The sequence below is a fragment of the Diadema antillarum genome, unplaced genomic scaffold, assembly GCF_040938485.1.
Source record: "Diadema antillarum isolate AM-2024a unplaced genomic scaffold, OU_Dant_1.0 seq00000269_RagTag, whole genome shotgun sequence".
Classification (NCBI taxonomy): Eukaryota; Metazoa; Echinodermata; class Echinoidea; order Diadematoida; family Diadematidae; genus Diadema; species Diadema antillarum.
The window spans coordinates 1,321,539-1,342,799 of record NW_027271305.1 but is presented as its reverse complement, the minus strand read 5'-3'; the positions used below and the strand labels follow the sequence as shown (position 1 = coordinate 1,342,799).

At 40.0% G+C, this 21,261-nt stretch overlaps 1 pseudogene; it reads right to left on the bottom strand.

Annotated features, from left to right (window-relative positions):
• Positions 1-1,155: 1,155 nt before the first annotated feature.
• LOC139729903 (gamma-butyrobetaine dioxygenase-like) overlaps positions 1,156-21,261 on the bottom strand; it is a 29,813-nt pseudogene continuing 9,707 nt past the window's right edge.

Here is a 21,261-nt window from a genome sequence, read left to right as displayed (position 1 = left end):
TTGAAACGTGTATTTGTAATTAGTAAAGGAACAAAAATTAAAGCCTTGTATCTGGACTCGCTGCTTAATACCGAAAACGTTACCCATCAGCGAGGACGATCGGCTTCCCGCCATCAAACATCAAACCAGACGAGTTGATGGAGCGTCTAGGATTGGACGTGAAACCGTTCTTTGGATTAAACAGTGAGTCCAGATGTAGCAATTAAATTCTTCTTTCTTCGAGTAAATGTTACCTGGATGAATCAGAACTTACATCAGTTTATAATACGTGCAACTAGAGTGAAATACATCATTAATTTTATTCATTATTAAATTTCGCATCGCCGAGTATGTGACCCGCTTCCATTCATCTGCAATGTCTCATTCAAACTGTTGTGGTCCTCTAACGGACCGACACATCACACGCACATGCATACACACACTTTTTTTTGGGACAGGTCGTCAGTTTCTGACAATCACCATGGTAACAGTCAGACACCAGAGCTTCTCAGCCAATTAAAACCTAGGATTTTACTGAAGTTGTCAGAGACTGATCGACAACTTATCAGGGTTGACAACTTTCATGAAACGGTGCCCAGAAGTTCGCTGTAACGGTCATGTCCACCACCGGAGGAAGCCTGTTGTGTCCAGGCCACCTAAGACACTGGGTCATTCCGTTAAAGGGAACGCAAACCCAAGGAGCAATGTAGAGGTTATGACGTATGAATGGACAACAATAAAAAGAAAATATAAATGGAATTCCACAATAATTCACTTTTCTAGCAAAATGAAAGAGTACTTGACTAACCGCTTTCAGAAAGCAGGGGGAATAAGTGCTACCCCTAACATATGCCAGTATCGACTTGATGGAATGTGTAATTTTCATTAAAAAATGTTGTTTTTTTAAAATTTTTTTATTGAATTCCCTTTATATTTTCTTTATATTGTGGTAAACTCATTCGTCATAACCTCTAGTAGTCTCCTTATCCAGCAGTTCCAACACCAAAACTTTAAATATTCATAACTTTTGCATCGATTGCCCGATTTTCCTCAAACTTTCACCGATGTGTTCTACTAATGTTACTGCTTTCACTCAATCCATGTTGCTCTTTGGGTATGCGTTCCCTTTAAGCACACTTTTCCCATGTCAAAGAAAAATGTGCCATACGACGCATTTTACTCGATGTTCTGTCCCAGGACTCTGATCTTTGACATGACGGATTCCCAGTCTAAATAACCGACCTCCACGTGGCGAGAAGAGCCGGATTTCATGGTGAAAGCCTCCCGACCATGCAACACACGATGGTTGTCCAGTACGAAAATGTCACCTGTAGGGGTCAAGAGAGAGTGCAATACGAGAGACCGAGAGGGAGAGAGGTGCACTTAAAGGGCAGATTACAGATAGACAGATAATTATGTATAGTGACAGATGAAGGAAGATTTTGATCAGGGAGCTTTAGATTTTCGTGGACGTGGACGATCAGAAAAAAAAGTGTTCTGCGCGTGCGAAAATTTGCTTATAAAAGTTTGCACGGTCGGTTCTGGGCGCTGTTTCTTGTATTTCGGCCAACGGTGCAATGTCTGACTTTTCACTTGTAATGCAGGTGTAAGACAAGGTGAAAATCTCTCATGTCTGCTGTTTGCCATTTACCTTAATGATTTTGAAGAACATATTTCAAAATTTTATCCCGGCTTGAAATTGTTAAGTGGAGAATCATGTAGTATTTTACGGAGTGACGAGATGGAGTTCTTTTCAAGTTTGGTTTGCTTGTTGTATGCCCATGACACTATAATTCTGGCAGAAAGCCCTGTCGAATTGCAAATTGCTCTGAATGCAGTATAAGAAAACTGAATTAAATGGTACCTAAAGGTCAATGCAAGTAAAACTAGGTACAGATTTTTCCAGAGGTAAAATCAGGAACATCCCAAATTTTACATTATTATGGTCATGAAAGAGTAGAAGTGGTTTTTGACTTCGTTTATCTTGGCGTACAGTTTAACTATAATGGTTCTTTCCAAAAGGCAATCTCGAGGCAAGTAGTGCAGGCCAGAAAAGCTCTTTATCAGTATGATGACTAAAGCCAAGCAAATGCAGCTGTCAGGTGATATTCAATGCCACTTATTTCACCATTTGATACTGCCTAACTTATTGTATGGTAGTGAAGTCTGGTGATATGAAGATGTAAAGCAAACTGAAGTTTTCCAACTTTATTGTCAGTAGGTTCATGTACTCCAGACTGTATGGTTTATGGAGAAACTGGTCGAGGATTGATTTTAAACCATGTGAAGTGTAGAGTTATTAATTTCTGGCTAAGAATATAGAGAGGTAAAGTGAATAAATATTCATAATTATGTTCTATTCAAAGTCACGTCCGTCATTAAAATCAAAATTCATAGAATTAGAACTAAAATTTATATCCGTCATGTCCACTCATAAAGATGAAAGATTGGACTCCTCATGGTTAAGATTGATTGAAGACACACTTAATCAAGCTGGTCTATCAAATGTTTGGTTAGGCCAAAAAAAAAAATTGTCAGGAATGGGGAGTCGCAGTTTGGTCAAACCGTGTTTGCAGAAATTATAGAATATATAAAAGCAACCATGTTTGTAAAAATTATTTCATCACCCTAAATAAATCTAATGCTTTTAGTTTATGTCAGTTTCGGTGAAGACTGCATAAATAACCTGTAAACAATAGTCGATTTCATGCGAACACATCACATTGTGATATGCAGTGCACACTTGCTTGTCGTCTCACATAGGAGATGAGTTTACTATATTTTTGTTTGCCCTTATTTCCAAAGGGAGAGACGTTTGTATCTGCCCCAAAAGTTAACCAAAGTTAGGTTTCCAAGTGCTTGGCACATAACAGAGCTTTTCATTCGAGAAGTGCCTCTCAGTTGAAAAACTTAGCAAGATTTACTTGTCTTATCATGTCCCAGTTTTTCTAAAAACACTACCAAAGATAATCGCCCAAGCACTATAGATAGTACAAAAAGAGTTGGTCCTACACGGCCACTTAGCGGTAGGTTAATGAAGCAACCTTCTTTGTTAAATTTGTAATATTCTGGTATTTACAGGTAGATTGTCTGTGTATCTTTTCATTCAACTCATGTTTGTATTCTTTGTATTCTCATAATACACTATATAATATCTCGTATATCTTTTGTGTCGTTTTGTGTAGTATTGTATTCACTGGTATGTTATATTGTTATTTTTTATATTCTTTGTTTTTGTACTCTCATACCCCGAGAGGGGGTCGAAAGAGTCGATAAAAATTAAAAAAGAAATTCTCAAAAAAATTATGGGCCGTTGCCATCCGCATGAATTCACACCGCAGAGAGCTATTTGATGCACTGGCCATTTATGGGGGTGCCATTTTACTTCTTGAAGTGTAGGCTGCGTCCTCGCGTGATAAAGCTACTTAGCAACACGACGCAGGGAGAGAAGAAAACGGCTAACGCAGTCGTCGTCTTTGAACGTCCGCTTCGCATCTATTATTCAAAACATTGTTATCATTACACTGTAAAACCATTTCAACAAATTCTTTCAGAAAGACATTCTTACCACAGCTCACATAATGTCATCAATACCATCTTTCCACAGCATGAGGAGTAGGACAAGGTCTTTTCTGCTGTATCATAAGTCTCCTTTGACCATACATCAGTGAGAAGCACAGAGGCCACTCTGATGCTCGTGGGCGCTAGTTACACTAACACCGAGACAACATCGAGCGAAAAACAAAATGAACCTAAATAGGCGCGCCGGAAGCAGTTTTGGATTGGGGGGGGGGGGGGGGGGGCAAACATTGGAGGGGGCTCAAGATTAGACCATGCATATGTTACACAATAAACACACACACACACACACACACACACACACATATATATATATATATATATATATATATATATATATATGTAAAGTGGCGTACGGGGGGTCGAAACATGGGGGACCCATAAAGTAATTTTGACGGTCTGTATGCTTGTGCGTGTGTGCGTGAGCAATAATGGGACTACAATACATTACGGAATGTGATACATTCAACAACGCAGTCATTGAGGAACATTGTAAGTTTTCCTTACATGGATTATGGAATGACGGTGTGAAACGATCGACAAATTATATACTGTCAGCAACATAAGGTGAATGGCATAACAATAAAATGCGAGCGAGCGAGCGAGCTTGAAAATTTTGATATTCCACAGTTCCAAAACTGGAGTTTTAATTGTAGCTACATATTTCGCTTTGAAATAAATGGGGGCGCATCGGGCGCAACTGCTGGCAATTATTGGCAGCAACATTAGGAGAATGGCATAACGATTCAATGCGAGCGAGCGAAGCGAGCGAGCTTGAAAATTTTGACATTCTACAGTCCCAAAACTGGGGTTTGTAGCTTTATCTTTCACTTTGGAAATTAATGGGGCGGCGCATCGGGCGCAACTGCTGGCAATTACTGGCAGCAACATTAGGAGAATGGCATAACGATTCAATGCGAGCGAGCAAAGCGAGCGAGCTTGAGAATTTTGACATTTTACAGTCCCAAAACTCCCGTTTGTCGTTTGTAGCTATATCTTTCGCTTTGGAAATTAAGGGGGGGGGGGGGCATCTGACGCAACTGCTGGCAATTACTGGCAGCAACATTAGGAGAGTGGCATAACGATTCAATGCGAGCGAGCGAAGCGAGTGAGCTTGAAAATTGTGACATTTTACAGTCCAAAAGCTGCCGTTTGTAGCCATATTTTTTCCCTTTTATTCATTTATATACATATTTATTTTATTTTCTTTGTTTATTCATTTATCTTTATTATCATTATTATTATTATTATTATTATTATTATTATTTTTTTTTTTGGGGGGGGGCTTTTTGGGGGGGGGGGCAAAAATGCGTTTTGCCCCCCCCCCCCACTTTTTGGATTGGGGGGAGGCCGCCCCCCTGCCCCCCCCCCCCCCCCCCACTTCCGGCGCCTATGAACCTAAAGTTGGGACAGATTCAGATCAAATCTAGCTGAGATGTATTCATCGACATTCAAGATGTTACGCGGCTCGGTGGGCGCAAGATAATTGTTCCCATCTGGCTTATTGAAACAATTACGAATACATGAGGACTGATTGATCTCAAAACTGTCCGTAAGATCAATTGCAATTGAATATAGAATTGATTTTATGACTAAGTGCAACAGTTCCGAGGAGACCAATGTGTGAGTAAATAAACTTAGAATGCGCATGGCACAAACACACTTACCACCTCTCATCTTATACCGGAAGACATTGACGGGGTCATACAAAAGGTCCGTAAAGGCAGCCAGAGCCTCGTAGGTTGCGACGACGTTGTCCACGTCCATGCGGAACATTGCACTCCGCCCGTGGTCACTGAATATGACCTTGTCGACATCGCCCTTGTCATTTAGTCTTTGTCCAAATCGTGAAAAAGGGAGGTCATTACAGATTATCGGAAGGATCGAGGGTCATCGTGGTCACTATCTTCTTTCTATCATCTTTATCAACGTTGACAAAAATAATCCTCTGTGTGCCACATTTATTCCTGTCCACAGATTTATTTGTGAAATTTGTACACATTTAACTCTTTGGCATATAGAAAGGGTTAAATATAACTATTATATATATATATATTATATATATATATATATATATATATATATAACTAGTACATCTTGCCTTAGCCTATCATCCTAGACCTATACTAGGGATATTTCATTCACGTATAAAGAGCCATTAAGGTGTAATGCTTTAAGACATGGTTGCCATGTAGATTACACTTTTATTATAAAGATATGAAAACACATCGTCAAAGGTACAAGTTGAAATTGTGAATATCACGGCAATAATATTCAATAAATTTCTAATACATTTCAGACACTTAAGAGTTTATTGAAATCATAAAAAATAAATTTAACAATATTTCATTTTTTCATGAAGAGAATTCGAATAGCTTATGAGTATTCATGAGCAAAAAAAAAGTACAAACCAATTGAAACCAACTGGTATCAACTGGTTTCCAATTTTCAATGTTTTAGTTTCTGGGTTTTAATCTGGAATGAAGTGGTAAGCAAGTCCAGTCAGGTATATGAGTTTCAAATTGTGTCATCTAACTACTGTATTTGCACACAAACCGACTCACACGCACGTACACACACACACACACACACACACACAAACAAACAAGCACACACAAAACACAATCTAGCAATATTGTAGGATTATCCTGTAGTTTGCTCCAACAGACAGATACTCCCACAATGTTGATTTTTTAACCCTTCCGGTGTTGACGGAATAAAGGTAAACGTAAGAAAATCATGTCAAAATACGAACACAATGTAGCTCTTGCTTTTATACTAGGTGTTTCAAAAAACATTTCCCACTTTTGATTCTTAATAATTCATAAACTATATATTAGATAATTCACTGTCATTGATATGAGTAATAGCTGAATAGTGTACAATATGGGTGAAGGAGGTTTGAATGTGAAAGCATAAATCAGTTTTGTGAAATCCATGATTAATTTCACAGTTAGGTTCCAGATTTTGCTCTATCAATTTTCAACCCTCTGTACAACATTTCACTTTGCACAGGGGTCAATGGGTGTGTATAGGAGTGTGTGGTTAACACCCTGACAATGGTCCTAAACAATGGTTAGGGTTTGAATGCTTCATTTTATTCATGAGAAATTCCACTATCACAACTAGTCTTTATTCAGCCTCTGGCAGTATCTGTGTAAAGTCAAACGTCTGCCGATACTGTCGTTAGGTCTCGACAGTGCTCTCCCTACATCTGAAAAACGAAATTACAATGAATACCTTCTGTTCTGTCGTAAACATGGTGACAGGAAGCAAAAAAAAAAATCAATTAGAGTATACACTTGTGTGTAAATGGAGCCTTGAATAAATCTACTGTAAAACATATCGCCCCAATGATAAATGCTGCTGAACTTTTTACCAAAGATGATGTCTTTTTATCAAAAAGCGAAAAATTTGTCAGAGTATTGAATTAGTAGACAGTTGTATGTAAATGAGGAACTTTAGATCATTTTTGCTTATTCATATCCCAAATCTAGTGATATGTGAAGCAAAAATTGAAAATGATTGCCAGCTGGAATGGAATGTGGTGTTTGCAAGCACATGGAAACATGTGCTTCCTGTTTCCATGTGCATGCATTTTACCCTTTACCGTGCATGAATCCAGACTAGCAGTGCCCAGGGCAATCCACATGAATTACTGATTAAGCATTCATGTGCCTGGGAGCTCGAGACTGACGCCTAGTCAACAGGTGGTTCAGGCATGTCCATTGTTCAGAGCCATTGTCAGCACACACTCACATACACATCATTGGTTCCTGTGCAAGGTTCAATTTTTGTACAGAGGGTTAAAATTTGACCAAAATCTGAAACCTTACTTCAAAATCAATCTTAGATTATGAAACTGATTTATGCTTTCACCTTCAAATCACCTCCAACCAAATTGTACACTATTCAGCTATTATTTATATCAATGACAGTTTTTTTTTCGGATGAATAGTTTTCGAACTGTTAATGATCAAAAGTGATAAAATGTTTTTTACAACACCTAGTATTTTTAGGCCTATATACAAGTGTATATATTTCCCATGAAAATTTACCATTTTAGAAAGGAACGTAACAAAATTACCCGAGTACGGTTAAGAAATACTCAGGCTTAATGTGCGAAATAATGTTGGTAAATTGTAATAATGAGGCAAATTTCTACCCACGTATCAGTTGCCCAACAAAAATTACCCAATACGCAAAAGGAATGCGTCACTTACACAGCAGCGCAGCGGGGCAAAAAGTACGTAAGTCTCCATTACGAATTCTGTTGGTAAATATTCGCCCAATATTTAAGTAAAAAATGATTGCCCTATGTTGGTTCAATCACTTAAAAGCTCAATTGGGGGATAATTGCCCAGAATGATTTTTTTTTCTTTTTTTTTACCAACCAACAATCACGCAACTAAATTTACCTACTATACTTTAAGATTGTATCAAAGGTCTTAATCAATTGTATCGAAAAACAAATATTAAAACTGAAATCTATTTGTTGATTCTTAACCATTTAACCTCCCCGTTTTGTCTCCCTTTTGATTCGTTGCCAATAGTTAGGTCTCCAAAATAAACAGTCATTGTTTACCACGTTGTACTTATAGGAACAAATAACAATATCGCATAAGACTTGGCAACCAAGGCAAGCACGTATGTGTGATGTTTAGAGTAATTGTAATAATCACGAAATTGTCCTTTAAAAGTAAACAAATGATACAACGACACTTTGAAGATGTTTATAGGCCTATACCTTATGGTTCGGACTCGTGAATGTGAGAAAAAGTCGCCCACAGCGTCGCGCCCAACGTCGTGGTACTCTAGCACTTCTTTCGTGAGGATGTCGAACAGTTTTGGAGCGCTCTGCCGGAGGTCGTTTGCGATCTTGAACCCGTCGACGAGCATGCTCTCACCTCCTTCACCGTCCGCCTGCACAATGCAATGTAACATCTGGACCTGCGGAGGCAAGACGTTGCTAATGTCGAAGTTAAAATCCGCAAAAGCTTAGACACAGCCATGCAATCTCGTGATACGAATTCCGAAAACCTACAACTAACTTATCATAATTTATCATTGTAATATTGATGAAGATAACAATGATAATAATGATGATGATGATGATAATGATAATAATAATGATAATAATAATAATAATGATAATAATAATAATGGTAATTATCATTATTATTGGTATAAATTTACAAGAAATTTACCCACACTTTAAGTAGCGTACTCTCCGCGTAGAGCTCTGATAGGCAGGTTTTACGCAAGCCTTCGCAACACAACGCAACTGCAGGGGCAGCGGAACCGGGGGGGGGGGGGGTGACTGGGGGGGGGGGGCTGCACCCCCCCCCCCCCCCCCCACACACACACACACACTTTTGGATCGTGAAAAAAAAGGGGGAAAAAAAGAAAGAAACGGGAAAAATCGGGGGGGGGGGAAATCACACTACCCGAATTTCTCACAAAAAGTGTGCTTCAGATCACTTTATCTTGATTTTCAAAAACGCAAAAGCTCCGTCGAGTGGGAGGGGGCATTCCCTTCCCACACCCTCCCCCTCCACCTCATTGGACTTTGTACATACATACAGATGATGCACACGCGGAATAAGAGCTAAATGCCGTGATTTTGCTATTAACACTTTCCTGAAACAAGGAAATCGCCAAATTGTGTCTCGCCCATTCGCGTACAAGGAATTAATATTTCTTATAACTCCCAGAAGTTAATTGACCTGCTTATGATCTTAGACCTTGTGGTGACCTTCAACACCCTAGGGGACATTTACCATCCAAGTTTGGTCACAAACGGACAAAGGGATCAAAAGTAATGAGCCATAATCGAAACGCGCCATAAAAACTTAACATTGGGCCCTAAAAATTTGTTGACCCATTTCTGTGACCTTTGACCTTGTGATGACCTTTAACTCCCCAAGGGACATCTACCGTCCAAGTTTGGTCACAAACGGACATAGGGATCAAAAGTTATGAGCCACGATCAAAATGCGCTCTAAAAACATAACATTGGGCCCTACAAGTTTGTTGACCCCTGTCTGTGACCTTTGACCTTGTGACGACCTTTACCTCCCCAAGGGACATCTTCCATCCAAGTTTGGTCACAAACGGACAAAGGGATCAAAAGTTATGAGCCATAAACGAAATGCGCCCTAAAAACTTAACATTGGGCCCTAAAAGTTCGTTGACCCCCGTCTGTAACCTTTGACCTTGTGGTTACCTTCAACTTCCCAAGAGACATCTACCATCACCCAAGTTTGATTGCCATTGTAGCAACATGTGTCGGGTTACGTGTGATAAGAGAGTCTTGCAAGTAAACTTTAACGTATGACCTCAAATGACCTTTGACATCATCACATGACCTCCGACAACACCATAACATGAAGATACCCCTAGTGCTTCTATCACCCAAGTGTGGCTGCCATTGCTGTAACAGTTGCCAAGTTATGCATCATAAGAGAGTCTTGCAGGTAAACTTTAACATTTGTGACGGACGACGGACGACGGACGGACGACGGACGGACGCCATTTGGATTCCTTAGTCTCGCCTTCACCTCCGGTGGGCGAGACAAAAAGTCCAAATTACTTCCATAAATATCTTTTTTTTGGGGGGGGTGTGGGGGATCTAGAAAAAAATTTAAGTATTGCACCAAAAGTTTGCACCAGATCGCTGAATTTCTGGTCTGAAAATGTAAAATCACCTTCGTGTGGGAGGAGAAATATCCCTTTTGTATATGCACCCTCGTGAGCATGCCTTTTCTGTTTGATTGCTTAACAGACAACGTTCATGAAATTAATTGTAACAATAAATGAATACAAGAAGTTTATTTAAATGCTACCACTTTACAGGCGAATTGTTCAATAATAATCCACATCAAAATATCCTGCTACCTTACACAAGTGGGGCCGTTTCAAGTCGATAAAAGACGGAAAAACATGCATCAAATTGCACCATTTACAACATCAAAATGCAAAACGTTCTCACCGTTGGAGGGGGAACACCCCCCTCCCACACCCTCCCCCCCCCCCCCGTCCCCTCCGCTCGCTCGGGCTCGGTCGCTTCGCTCCCTCGCATAGTAACCACCGTCCTCCCAATATCACAAGATCATTATCCAGGCTACGCCGGTGAGTCTAAGCGGGGGGTTTCAAGTCGATAAAAGACGCAAAAAGATGCATCAAATAGCACCATTTACAACATCAAAATGCAAAACGTTCTCACCGTTGGAGGGGGGAATACCCCCCTCCCACACCCTCCCCCCTCCCCCCCCCCCCCCCGTTCCCTCCGCTCGCTAGGGCTCGGTCGCTTGGCTCCCTAGCATAGTAACCGCCGTCCTCTCAAGATTACACAATCATTATCCAGGCTACGCCGGTGCGTCTAAGCAGGGGGGGTTTGACCTTGATACACCCCCCCCCCCCGGCTGCGCAGCCCCCCCCCCCCCCCCAAACTGAAAAACGTTCCGCGGCCCCTGAACTGTACGCCATCTTCGCGCCAACAATACGCCACCAAACCCTGCCCGTTCACGCCAGAGCACTTTTGATGCTCACGTATAACATGGCGTAGTGTTGCGTTCAGTTTCGAAGACATTAGTTGCGTGGACTTGCGTAGATCTGGCGTCTATTTGCGTAGACTTGCGTAGACCTGGCAATCATTTGCGTATAGTATTGCCTTACAGTTGAGTATTATTATAGGTTCAGATTTGGCATTCAAATGCCTGACCCACGTTGGAAAACTACTTGATATCATTTTTCCACTGGACTCTGAATTGCTGGTGAATCTATACTTACCTGCATGTGCCCTTCTAGACTTTATTATTTTTTTCTGTACTCTCTAAAGAAAATCGAGTGAAAATATTCACTCTTGAAGGAGTGAATATGAATTTTGGGTGAAAATCTTCATCTTCACTTGTTTTAGCGTGACCTCAGGGATCAGTCTCCAAAATCTTCGCGGGATTCCAAAATGAGTGCAAATTGCTTTTACGCTCGCTATACGCAAAATACGCTATGGGGATACGCGCTTCCTCGGAACCATACATGACCCTACGCCGGTACTGCGCAAGCCCTGCGCGTATCATCATAATTATTTTTCGTGAGTATACGCAGCTAATTTCGGCGTTGTCGCTACGCAACTCTATGCACAGCCCGGTGTGAAACCCCCTTTAAAGGGGTTAGATCTTTCGCTAGATGAGCTTGTGCTTTTGCTTGAAGCAATTGCTTCTTATAGATAAAAATGTCGTTGCTGACACTCACATCGTATGTGTCGTTGAAATAAGTCAGGTCGGTGTGCATGCTCAGGTAGTTCGACGTGTAGGCTGGGTTACTCGGGTCCACCTTTACCTTCACATGGAACGTCTCCCTATTTATACGTGCATATTGGGAAAGAAAGCACTTGTAAATGCAAATAGCAGAATAAATTAGCCAGTTCGGGGTTCCAGTCTGCGCATGAGCAGAAAAAGGTCATTTGTACTGAGAAACCGGTTGGTCTTTCTATTCACTGAGATTACATAATAATTATTCATGTAATCCCTATAGATGGTGCTTGTCACTTCATCCAAGATGAAAAGCATGTCGCTTTGAATCGAGTGAAGTAACTAACCAAATGAGAAAAATGAAAGGTCATTTCGTACCCATGAGCACATGAGCTATCTCCGAACTGGCTTATTCGGAGAAGCGCGTGATGCTTTTCTTCCCCTGTGGACTTATGGATCATTTCGGCATATTGAAATCTGCAAATAAATATGGATCCGATCACCTCACATCACCTCCCCTAAATCAATGGTAGTTTACAGGGATACTTTTCGTACAAAGTCATCAGACATGTGTTATACCACTGCCAACCAAAGGACAATTCCGGACGCGTGCAGAAAGAACTTGATAACAGAAAATGGACAAACTATTAACGAGGACAACAATGACAGCGTTATCAGAGTCGGGCGATTAGATGAGGAAGTCGTGAAAAATTGAAAATTTCTTTTTTTTTTTGCAAATCAATTGATTACAGTAACAGTCGATATTGATATACAAATGAGTGTGCTGATGTCATAACCTTATAATTTCCATTAATACTGTAGGCCTACACAGCAGTGAGAAAAGAAAATAGTAAAATTTGATTTGATTAATGGTTATGCTCATAATTAAGCCTTATTTTTTCTTTTTTGATATATATTAACTGGTCCAGAATTGAACTGTGATCCTCTCTCGAGCATCATTTGAAACTGCTTTTGACATCGAATGCATACAGGCTGGAGCTGTAGATATTGCATAATACGAATTATGACCAGGTTCAGGGTAATAATTATAGATGAAAATAGCAAAATAATGTATATTTCTATCATATAAATTCTCTGAACAAGATTCATGAATGTGAATCGTAGCACCCAGGTGAGAGACGGACTGAGGGAGAGCGAGAGAAAGCGGATACCCAATCACAACAGATGGGTTCTGAAATGTATTCAGATCTTATGCATGCGTCGTTCACAAAGGTTACCCTCAGCAACTACAAATCTTGCAGGAGGCTTTAGCCCCGCCTACCAACAATTCTATACACGTGAATTCAATACCTACAGTGCAGTGAGAGGGAGCAGGTCAATGAAACGCTTTGTTACAAGGCCGTAGGGAAAATAAATCCTGTATTTATACATGTACATCTATAGAATTTAACCGGTTTATTCCAATTTAAGCTGACATTGGCTTTGTTTACAGGAAGAAATCTTTTCCATACGCGACCCAAATCCAGAAGGGTTCATCAAAATCTCACATTATCAGGAAACCTATTTTAAACCGCGAAGGTCAAAACGCAAAACCGCGAACGTCAAAAGGCAAAACCGCAATGTTAAAGTAATACAAACATAATGTGTAGGCCCCAACTTTAATAAAACTCTGTCGAGCTCTTTCTACGGATTGATTATGAGGCACTGGGGACCTGTCTGATAATCCTAGACGTACTGTTTTCCTCCAGTGTTTAAAAAAATCACCTTAAAAAACTCCACGCATTGTTTCATTCGAATAACAGTTTACTATAGCTTACTAGTTCGGTTCCATATTACATATTACAAAATTAATCATAATCATGATCTTGTCTACTGTATTCTTCATTTCATGCTATGTGTTCACAACAAAGTCTGGACTGAGCAATGTTGTGTGTAAACATACCGTCCAGGCCCGTAGCCAGGATTTTTCAAGGGGGGGTGCGGTCACTAAAAAAACGGACCTTCGGTACCAAGACCAATGATGACACACACACACACACACACAATTATATATATATGTATATATTCTTTGGACAACCGAACTACAAAAGCTGTATAAGAATTTGCGCGCGAAGCGCGCCGCAAATTGTGAATTTTGACTGTTTTAATGACGTTTTAAAGTCTCGAGGAAATTTGTATTTTTGTCTGTTGCATGCAATCGCGTTACGGTATTTCATCTAGGAAATAGTAAAAACTCATTTTGCCAGGAAGTTGCAAAGTTTAATTGTGTTCGAGACTCTGCGCGCGTAGCGCGCCGCAAAATTGAGAATAGTGATTTTCCTGGTGTTGTTTTAACTTTTATTTTTTCTATTGTATACCCGCGTTAGCAGGCCTGAAGCCAGGATTTTTAAAGAAAGGGGGGATTGCGTTAATTAACAAAACGGTCCTTTGATACTGTCCCGGGAGGGGTAGCGACAATTAAAAGGTGGACACCATGCTCCCACATGGACTTTCAAAATGGCCCCTAAACGAGTAATGATCATATGATTTTTTCGGGCCTTAAAAACAAGTATTCCTTAAATGTTTCCTGCACCCTAAAGAAGTACTTCATCATGATTGAACAATATACCATTTCCCCAAATTTCGGCCTTTTTGATACCCTTTGATTATATACGCTCGTACATCACACTTTCCATCTAATCCGTGAGAAAAAAACGACCCCTATTACGCGTTTTCTTTAGCGAGTATGGTCACGGTGTCCACCTTTCAGTTGGAGTTTTCCATCCCATTGGATGCTGTTTGGAAGATGAAACATTCATTTTACTATACTATACAGTATATCAGCCGTTGGTATGCGAGTTTGTCAAAAACGAAAATGAATAAGAAATTTTTTAAAACAAAATGAATTGTAAATGTGAACCATTTATATTTTGCCTCCTTGTGGTAGGATATTTCCAGCATTTCCGAACTTTCAAATAATCACTTTAGATTTAATAATATTAAAGGTAGTAGATCCGATTCGCAAACATCTCCAATATCAGTCAAATGTCATATTAACCCTCATGCTAAGAAGGTTTTCTTTGTGAAATTTGGAGGTCAGTGAAATTCAAAAATCAAACATCCGTTAGCCATTGGAAGAAATTGAGTGCAAATTCAGACCTCAGGCTTAGTGCTCAGATATTTTCCTATTTGATTTGATCTGTCTTACTGTGCACACTAAGATACATACTGGAATGGTTATTTCTTATCTATTAAATTACAGTAGCATATTTGGTTACTAGCTGTCTCTAGGCATTTTCGAATTTGGGCTGCAAAGAGATCTACTACCTTTAAGTTAGAAGAGAGATAAGTAAATAATGATAAAATAAACAAACAAAAAAGAATGAGTTTCTTTTGTAATACTATCTGAAAAACCTTTTACTTTACCATTTTACTTCATAGCTCAGCACTTTCCATTCTCTCTCATACCCTCTTACCCATTACATTTAAATGAAATACAACTAAAATGAGTTTGCGTGCCTGCATAATACTCTTTGGAAATTATAAGTGAGAATGTTCTTAGGTTTTGGCTCACTTTAAAATGAGAACCAATAGAACGGTCACAACATGAGAAAATGTATAAGTAATAATCAACAGTACATTTCCGAATTTGGCCTGCAAAGAAATCCGCTACCTGTAAGTTAGAAAAGAGATTAGTAAATAATGATAAAATAAACAACAAAAAAGAATGATTCAAATTCATGAAATTCTTCCGTCGAGATGCTTTCATTGCAACTGATTGACAAATTGCCCTGCATCAACGTAAATAAGCACTGAATTGATCAGTGTTTTAGTAGTAGCCATGATAAAAAATCATGGGCGTACATACTCGAGCGGGATTCGAACCCACGACCTCCTGATCACCGGACAGGCGTCATCTCCACTAGACCACCGAGCTTTCGCCCGACAGCAAGTGTTGGCTCTAATCCTTTAGCATGCAGCGGGTACTGCGTAATTGTTCAAATTCATGAAATTCTTCCGTCGAGATGCTTTCATTGCAACTGATTGACAAATTGCCCTGCATCAACGTAAATAAGCACTGAATTGATCAGTGTTTTAGTAGTAGCCATGATAAAAAATCATGGGCGTTACGCAGTACCCGCTGCATGCTAAAGGATTAGAACCAACACTTGCTGTCGGGCGAAAGCTCGGTGGTCTAGTGGAGATGACGCCTGTCCGGTGATCAGGAGGTCATGGGTTCGAATCCCGCTCGAGTATGTACGCCCATGATTTTTTATCATGGCTACTACTAAAACACTGATCAATTCAGTGCTTATTTACGTTATGCAGGGCAATTTGTCAATCAGTTGCAATGAAAGCATCTCGACGGAAGAATTTCATGAATATGAACAATTACGCAGTACCCGCTGCATGCTAAAGGATTAGAACCAACACTTGCTGTCGGGCGAAAGCTCGGTGGTCTAGTGGAGATGACGCCTGTCCGGTGATCAGGAGGTCGTGGGTTCGAATCCCGCTCGAGTATGTACGCCCATGATTTTTTATCATGGCTACTACTAAAACACTGATCAATTCAGTGCTTATTTACGTTGATGCAGGGCAATTTGTCAATCAGTTGCAAAAAAAGAATGAGTTTCTACCGCCGTATCCAGAACAGAGCCTGAAACGGTGCAGGCTCAAGAAATCGTTTGTACTAATACGTCTTGTTTTTAAGACAGGCCTTTCATTTTGTTTTGTCTCTCCTGATCGTTCGTAAGAAATGCTAATTCATGACCACCTTTTCACAATTTGATTGGAGCATGCATTCATAATGGAAAATAGTTGACATAATAATCTATCCCCAGGCATTATCATGCCAACATGTACTTATATATACATGTACTATATCTTTGTGAGACGTAGATATAAAATGTCTCAGGTTTTCGATTATAGTAATTTCGAGGAAATTTCTTTAATTTTTATCATATATGTAAACTTGAGGCTATTAGATTTTCATCCACTTACCTCTGTTCCTGTGAAAAAATGCAAGTGTCAACCTCAATGTCATCCACGAATCGCACGTACTCGGGCGGCCAGTGGAAAAAAAAAAACACCGGTCACACGCGCCAAGGGCCATGGCATGCAGTGCCAATATAATAATAGCTCGCACAAATTGATACATAACATTTGTGTTTGTGTGCATGGGGACGATCCGATGGTTCATACAACAAAAGGGTTTCGTACAATTATTTTTAACATTGTTAAACGTACTCTTCCACATTTACGTAGCATATAATGTGTCTTTATATTTATTTGGATTGTTATCTTTAGAATTGCTAAAAACCGTTATTATGAAAAAGTGGACCTTTCAGAATTTGGGGGGGGGGGGGGGGTGCGTACGCACCCGACGCACCCCCCCCCCCCCCCCCCCCCCCCTGGCTACGGGCCTGCCGTCCCCTCTAGCAAGAAGCAAAACACTCTGTCCCTCGGATAGGACATAAAATGGAGGTCCCGTGTATGAGAGAGTCACAGCTCATGCACGTAAAACATCCCGCTTCATTCATTCATCGCAAAGAGCAGGGTGTCTAAGCCGGTGAAGTGGTTCCACCACACAACCAACTGGACCCCATGGAAGACCAGCTTAGTGTAGCTGAATATGGGCTATCCAGCCATCTTCACAGAAGGAAAATGAACAACAACAACAACAACAACAACAACAACAACAACAACAACAACAACAACATAAGGTAATATTTTTGTCAATGATTATAACACAGCTCCAAACTGTAAATATCCATTTTCTTCTCTCGTAACTTCTCTTCATTCAGGTATCCCATCTATATCTCCTCGTGTTCGTTTCTGTCTAGTTATTTTCCCTTTACTCTATCCTCGTTGGTTTAATTATGATATATATATGTATTCGAGGTTTAAATGGATCGCATAGTTTTGATTGAAACCAAACTTTATGTATCTAACATTCGTTGGTGAGATGATGAGAAATCTCTTGTATGAAATGTGAAAGACCATGTAATTCTAAAAGGAATTCAAAGTTTATTTGATCAAAATTAGTTTTGAAACGGCCGAGATATCCAAAAACAGAGCATTCCTAATAAAAGGTTTGACTCACCTTTTATTACGATAGCTTTGTTTTACTTTGTTTGTGGATGTCTCAGTCATACTAAAACCGATTTTCATCAAAAAACCACCCCAAACACCAAAACAGCAACAACAACAAAATTAATTCCTCTTAGAACGGTATGCTCTGGACTATTTCATAAGTGGTTTCTTGGTACCTCGCAAAAGATTAAAAGCCCAATCCTCATCTCCACCAATACTTTAAAATCCCTTTAAGTTGTTAATTTGTGTTGTCTGTCCAGGTTTTGATGATATCCCAGGAGAGATGTTGAAAGCTAGTGGGGAAGACGGTGTCCATGTTATGTGGAAGCTCTGTGATAAGATATGGAGGGAAGTAGAACTGCAGGACGACTGGTGCAAAGCCATCCCATTGCCAAAGAAGGGCTATATACCTGGAGGAATGCTCCAACTACATGCAGAAACAGCCTCATCAGCCATGCAAGCAAGGTGCTTTTGAAAATGATCAACAACAGGATGACGAAAAAGCTGAACAGAGAGAAACGAAAAAGCTGAACAGAGAGATCGCTGAAGAACAGGCAGGTTTCCGAGCTGGAAGAGGTACCAGGGACCAAATTGTTAACATTAGGAACATATTACTCTCGAGAGGTGCAGAGGCCACAAAATGCCACTGTATCTCTGTTTCATCGATTACAGTAAAGCTTTTGATTGTGTAGCCCACCAAGATCTCTATGGAATATAATATTAAAAATGGGGTTCCCAGCTCACGTTGTGCTCCTCATTAGTAAGCTCTATCAAGCCCAGGAATCTGCAGTAATAACTACATAGCAGGGGGATTCAGAGTGGTTCGATATTGGCCGAGGCGTCAGGCAACTAAGGCTGTATTCTGTCACCGCAACTTCTCTCTCAAAATATATGCTGAAATGATAATGAGAGAAGCATTAGAAGACTTCCAAGGAGGTATCAGGATTGGCAGTCAACGGATTACAAATCTGAGATGGCATGCAGCATGACACTACCATTGTATGCTGTCGTAGAAAAGAGCAAAATTAATGGACCTCCTGCATGGGAGCAGTGAAATCAGCTAGTGAGGCAAATGGACTCTTGCTGAACACCAAAAAGACAAACATAATGGTCATTGATGATGAGAGGCAGGATCATGGTGAAGTTTTCAAACTAGATGACAATGCCATTGAAGAGACCACTAGCTTTGAGTTCCTTGGCTCTTTTATCGACGTTAAAGGTGACTGCACCCAAGAAATAAAGAGGAGAACTGCCATCGCCAGAAACATGGTTCAAAGCATATAAAAATATGGAAGAGCAAGGTACCAGCAGTACTGAAGATTCGACTTCTTAAGTCAACAGCTTTTGCTGCCCAGCGGCTGCCAGTCATGAACACCGAAGAAAAGAAAACCATTGATTCCTTTCAGCTTTGGTGTTACTGGAGAGTGCTGAGAGCGTCTTGGACATCGCGTAAAACCAACACATGTGTCCTGGAACAGATTGGCTCTGAGAAGAGACTGCTTTGTAATATCATAGCGAGGAAACTAGCCCTTTTGGCCATGTCACAAGACATGAATGCTTTGAGAAAAGAATCATTCAAGGGATGGTCGAAAGGAAGAGAAGATAGGGTAGGCCAGCAGTAAGTTGGTTCGAAGACATCAGGAAGTGCACGGGAACAAACATCGTTGGCGCTACAAGAATAGCAGCCGACCGCACTCAGTGGAGAACTCTCTTGCGGACAACACCAGCATAAAAATCATGACTTGTGTATGCAACGTGACAAAGAAGAACAAGTGTGTGTGTGTGTGTGTTTGCGTGTGTGTGTGTGTGTGTGTGTGTGTGTGTGTTTATGTATGCATGTATGTGTGTGTTTTACCAGGAGTGTAATATGACTATACTGTAGGGTGCTTTGTTTCTTCAGTGTTAAAATTAATCTTTTATTTGCTAAAACTCATTCACCCATATTCGTCATTATTTCTCAATTAGCATGAACGCATTAGGATGTGAAACATGCACGTTTTCTTTCCAGAGGTTTGTTTCAACATGGGGAATTGAATGGAAAATAAATGTGTGCATGACCGGTCAGTGGCAGCTTAACTTATCAAATTTGTTTTGTATAAGGACTTCAAAAACGTGAATACGTTTATTACAACAAACTTGAACGTGCGATTTCACACAAAAATTCGATGAATTAACCTCTGTACCACATCACAGGTCGACGTTTACTTGTTTTTACTCTAGTGTACTACGCATGAAGCGGAATTGCGCTTTTCACAGAATCAACCCGCCGATTATAGGTTTTCCCGGTCAAATCATACTTTTGTCATTTAAATTTATTAATGTGCATTCAAATTCACACAGCGCACGCACGCGAAAATATACTAGGGTATTCAAATTCAGATTCCTAGAAATTATTTTTATTTATGGGCGTGCTATTTTGTCTTAGTGAAATCAAATTCACGATTGGGCATTCAGTTTCAAAATGCGAACACCGACTTTCCAACTTGTGCATTTAAATTCATGCGAAAGTCATGTGATAGTCCCAATGAGCTTGTTTGGAGCGTTCAATTTCATTTTCCCCCTTTTTTTTTTCATCAAGTTCCTACTTCGTGGAATCAATTTAACAACGAAAATGGAGTAAAATTTTTAAGAATGGAAAAAAAGCCCAACACAGCTAATGAAGGTTTGTATATAGTGTGATTACGATTGTTTACAGGTTCTACATTGTTCTCTGTTCATGTATTCTTTGTTTTTCATCTCAATAAATTTCAAATTGCAATGTCCAATCAGCAGTGCATTCAAACAATACAACGACAATTTAATCATATTTCTTCATGATACTGCATGCTGACAACACCCCAATACCAACTTGCACACAATGACAATTCATCAATTTTAAGACAAACTGACACACGATGATCTCACATAGTCCCGCAAAAGTAAACCAATAAGACAGCAATACTCAACAAATAAGACGGACAAAATGTTCATGTATCAGTTTTGATATAGTCGAAATTGTTGTTTTTTTTTTCCTCGAAGGTGTCGACCAACCCTCCTTATTATGCTCGTTTGTAGGTCTATACAGTGCCTAATGTTTGCTTGTTTGTTTCATTTTCCATCAAAGAAGATGGCTTGATAACCCATAATCAGCTGCAATAGCTGGTCTTCCATATGGGGCCCAGTTGGATGTAAACCTTAAACACCCTGCTCTTTCGTGTCTTTACGATGAAAAAATTAAGTGGGATCTTTTACGTGCATGAGTTGTGACTCTCTACACATGGGACCTCCATTTTATGTCCAATCCGAGGGACATGTGCCTTTATATTCCTTTTGGCTAAGCGAATTCTCGATTAACAGGTGGACCTCTACTGCAAAAGAAATAATCATCATAAATCCCAATTATATCCAAAGCCAAATGAAAAACACATGCATACACGTC